Raw genomic sequence first — 4,634 nt, 5'->3', positions numbered from 1 at the left:
TTTTTTTTTTTTTTTTTTTTCTGAATACATGTTCTTTATCACATACATGGTTTGCAAATATTTTTCCTAATCTTTTGCTTGTCTTTTAATTTTCTGACCTATCTTTTAAAGAACAGAGGATTTTTATTTTGATAAAGTTTAATATATTGACTCATTTGTACAAATCATACTTTAATGTGACATCTAAACGTCTTTGTTCAGTACAAGGTCACACAGCTCTCCCATGTTTTCTCTAAAAGCTTTACAGGTCTAGGTTTCACCTCTGTCATTATTAATTTTTAACTTAATCAATTTAATTAAGGAATCTGGTCTGTATAATACCAGTTCTTTGAATTTTAATGTGTTTTTAGTTTGATGTTATCTTCCAGACATCTGTAGTGAGTATTTACATTCCTGAATATGTAACTTTAGAAATATACAGGGTTGTTGTTGTTGTTGTTGTTGTGGGGTTTTGTTTTGCTTTTTCATGGTGCTGAAGACCGAACCCATGGCCCTGTGATGCTAGGTTCACCCTGCCACTGATCAGTGCATTGTGGTCAATAAATACAATGAATGTCACACATTGCTATTAATCTCCCTCAAAATGCCCTTATTTCAAACACACTTATCCCGTCACTTTTGCCACTTTTGGGAGCGGTTCTGGAAGTCCTCCGTGAGTGTCTTTCAGCCACACTGCCATGGCTGCCTAAATATCCCAAATCAATTCAAAACTTTTCCCTTTTGTAACCATTTGGACTTTGGGGAAGAACCAGAAATCACCAAGTGCCAGATCCAGTGAATTAAGGTGAAGGAGGACACTGCATCATGTTTTTATTTGACAGAAACTGCTGTCCCAGAAGCTATGCGTGACATGGAGCATGGTCATGGTGGAGGGTGAAACCAAGCTTACCGTGGTGCCTCTGGCTGCAGATTCAGCTCACACAGTTCTGTCAAGGTCAGAAAACACAGCCCACAGCTCCTTGGTGTTCCGTCTTGACTGCTGCGCTTTTTCCCATGAAAACTGGGTGATTTCAGACAACAGCTCTGAACCTGGCTGTCAGGATCACAGCCAGAGACCCCAGTCTCATCTCTCTTGATGACATTTCTCAAAAAGCTACAATCTGAAGTGGCTCAGTTGCATAGTGCCAGCGGAATTAACATTTCAGTTAATTTGTTGTTCCTGATCTGTGACTTATAGCATGCCTTAAAGCATACCTCGCCGCAGTAGCTCACAGCCCACTGACTACACCTGACAAGTTGAAACTCATGTCACTGTCACTAAGGCACAACATGCTGCTGCCCTGCAGATCATCACTGCCTTTCTGTTGAGTAGCATTCACCATATTTTTCTTTAACCACACCTCATATCCTCAACTCAAAATACATAGATTTTTAAATTTAAAATCAGTAGATGCCAAGCTTGCCTGTAAGCCTAGCACTTGAGAGGCTGAGTCAGGAGGATCACCATGAGTTTGAGGACAGCCTGAGCTACACAGTGAGTTCAGGGCCTGCCTGAGCTACACAGTGAGACCCTGCCTCAAAAAGCCACACACGTGCACACACACATGTGCGTGCACGAAGTAGAATCACAGTGGGTGTGATGTTCTGATCAGTATGATTTTAGCTTTGTCTCAGATACAGAGATGCGTAATTCCCTTTCCCATCGGACAGTATGACCTACCCTGGCTCCATACCGGCCTCTCCACTATAGATGAGCCTGTGAGTGTTCCCAGGTCCTCTGGAACCTAAGCAGTGTTCTGCCCGTAACACGTGAGGCCACAGCTTTCTCTAGACGAGAATGGCTGCATCAAAGCCATCTGAGTCTAATTGTATCCAAATTGATTTCTGCTTTTTAAATGTATTTTTATTAATGTATATTGTTTTACAAAATACTGTGCTTCGGCATGACATTTTCATCCAGGCACAGAACATATGTTGGTCACATCCCCCTCAATACCCTTTTTCCCTTCTCTCTCCCCCTATGTTGTTTCATTGGGTTTTTTTTTTTTTTAAGCAGTTGTAGCCTTGAATACAAGCAGTGAATGGTAGACCATGAATTAGCTAAGCTGTGATGAATGTGTTCATTGAGGGAAGACGGCTCCTTCTAGGGCTTTCAGTTCTGCCAGGCCCGGTGCCCCTTTTGTAGTAGCTGCACTCTGGAGAAGCAAAGGGAAGCAGTTCATTATTCAGGAGCTCATGCTTCGAGTAAATGTCAGGCCTCACTCCTATGGCGACAGGTTGGGGAGTCAGGTGGTGGCACAGACCTGAATCAGTTGGGGGTGGTGAGGAGAGGGAACTGCAGAGGAAGTGTGTGCCCTGGACAAAACCTGCATGGGAATAGACTAGACCCAGGCTGGAATGAAAGAGTAGAACAACCCCAGCAGGCCGCAGCATCCTTGCAGCAGCTGCACCGGACCTGGAAGGGTCCCTGGGCATCTGGTCCAGCTCTGAGGACACCTCTAGTGTCCAAAGCTCCAAAACACTTTTACTGTTCAAAGGAAACAGTGAATTAGAAAGCAAAACTATTTCCCGGCCATGGGAAGAAATCTTGCCTTCCTCAGATCCCTCAGGATCTGGAATAGTGAGGCCGGTGTCACCCCAGGGGTGGTGACAAGCGTCACCTCCTTCGTATTTGGGAGTAGCAGAGGTTGGAACAGTTCAAGGCCCTGCTCCAATCGTCTGGGAAGGCACAGGGCTCTGGGCCCTGTGTTTGCAGAAGGAGCTGCCCACCAGGGTGAATGTACTTGGTGACTTTGTGGTTGCAAAAGCAGCATAATTTTTTTAAAAATTTTAAGGAACAATTATTTACTTGTCAAAGAAACTAAGAATTATTTTTTCAAATTAGACTTTTATACTTCACCTTGCAGAAAAAATGTTAGAAAAGGAGTTTTTCTCTGGAAAATGAGAAAACGTACGAAGATCATCTGTTATTTCTGGCTCAGGGTGGAAAATAAAATAATTCATGATACCAAATTCTATCAACATCTCCTAGTTTTGAAAGGTAACTTTGTAATCGAGTTTTTAAAAGTCAGTTCGAAAAGGAATATAATGAAAATCACGCCCCTGTTCCCATCACTCAGCCCCCTACTCTCACTTGTTTCTCTCTGTAGCTCCTCATCATCTGCAAACATCCCTGCCTTTCCACACTGGGAAGCTCAGGGTGAGCTCAGGGCGCAGAACTTGCTCCCCAGGCAGTAGTGTCCCAGTGCCGGAACATGGTGCAGTCAGGATGAGCGCTGTCCTCACAGGTGGGTCATCCCCTGCAGCCACACAGCTCTGAGCCTAAGTCACTGCACAGGTCACTCCTGTCTCTGGGTGCCACCCCGCCTGCATGGTATCATTCTTCGTAGCTGTCTAACTGTATTGAGGGCCCTGAGCAGAGACTGCCACCCCTTCTCCCATCCGGAACATGCATGCTGCTTCTGCCCTTCTCTTTCGTGAATGAACACTGACCAGCACATTCCTTCTTTACCAGTCCAGGGGCTTCCCAACAAATAACAGAAGCTAACTTTTGCTGACTAAACAGAAATGAGTGTCCTAAAGAATATCAGTGTGTATGTGAAGATGGACAGAGGGACTGATAGGCAGAAATACACTGTGCCAGTGGACAGGGGAAGTAGCTTGAGGCTCAGGAGGCACCCAGAGGCACACTGGGTAGCCAGCCTGGTGATGCATGGCCTCGTGCACCCCGCCGCACGCACACACATCCTCAAGGCCCTTGCACTGAGTGAATTACATTGCACTTGGTTTTACAGCAGTGAAACAGCAGAGGACGTAGACTGGTGTGGCTGGGTGTGTCCAGGCAGGGCAGGAGCTGCCTGCTTGCTCGCAGTGTCGGGTCCACCTGCCTGTGGGCCACAGGTTCATGAACCATAAACCAAACTGCTCTTAAATGTCACGCTGCTTTGCATAATTGTGAGAGGTAGTTATAAACTTTGAATCTTTGTTTTGGGCCGAAAAGTTGAGAGGTATGGTTTTATCTCTTTAAACATACATTGTCAGCTGGAAAATTCTGCTGTAGATGGTGCGTACTTACAACACAGGTTTTGGAGCCTCTTGGACTTCACTGTGAGGAAGAGCAGTGACCCCTGGAAAGGTGGTTGTTTAGGATGCACAGCTGGCTCTGGCCCTGCTGCTGTGAGGTGAACAAGGCTCAGGACAGCCCTGGCCTCCACTGGGTCCCTGGATCCCTGTGCTGCTTGCAGAGTGACCTGCACCACCCCCACTGTTCAGTGGCCTTGGAGACAGAGGTGGTATAGGACTTCACAGTGTGGCTGGAGGTGGCCACTGCCTGGAAGCCTCATTTGTCTTGCTGGCAGCATTGAGGACAGGAGGAGTGGCAGCTGAGGTCTGTGCCAGGTCTGGTCCCCACACTGTCCTGTTGCATTGTTAGTAATCCTTGGGAGTGTTGCCACCAAAATCCAGTACTAAGGACTGAACCCAGGACCTTCATGCTGACCTGTAGCCCCAGCCCTTTTTCAAAAAATTTTGTGAGACAGGTCTTGCTAAGTTGTAATATGTGTGCATTACCTCCATGTTGTAAGCATGTTCCTCAGTCTAGATGTTCGTCTTTGAGCAGATGACTGTGTGTAGAGACCAGAGACTTGTTTCTAACATGTACTTGCTCTTTTTTTTTTTTTTTTTTTTTTTTGGGG

General features: G+C 45.8%; 1 protein-coding gene across 5 annotated transcripts in view; it reads left to right on the top strand.

The window, feature by feature from the left end:
- The window catches only part of Nr2c2 (nuclear receptor subfamily 2 group C member 2), a 31,118-nt gene that overhangs the window by 1,194 nt on the left and 25,290 nt on the right, over positions 1 to 4,634 (top strand). For 2 of the 5 annotated variants that reach the window (XM_033759328.1, XM_033759326.1), the window contains exon 1: positions 836 to 934. The exons of 1 other annotated variant lie outside the window; for it this stretch is intronic. The gene's annotated coding sequence lies outside the window, so the exon portion shown is untranslated. Of the gene's footprint in view, positions 1 to 835; positions 935 to 4,634 lie in introns of those variants that run through there. 2 more of the 5 variants (XM_010637935.3, XM_010637932.3) reach the window with 1 other exon arrangement.

Source organism: Fukomys damarensis, unplaced genomic scaffold (genome assembly GCF_012274545.1).
Source record: "Fukomys damarensis isolate Sample0158 unplaced genomic scaffold, DMR_v1.0_HiC HiC_scaffold_37, whole genome shotgun sequence".
Taxonomy (NCBI): domain Eukaryota; kingdom Metazoa; phylum Chordata; class Mammalia; order Rodentia; family Bathyergidae; genus Fukomys; species Fukomys damarensis.
The sequence above is the reverse complement of the archived record's forward strand: the minus strand, read 5'-3'. Positions and strand labels throughout refer to the sequence as shown.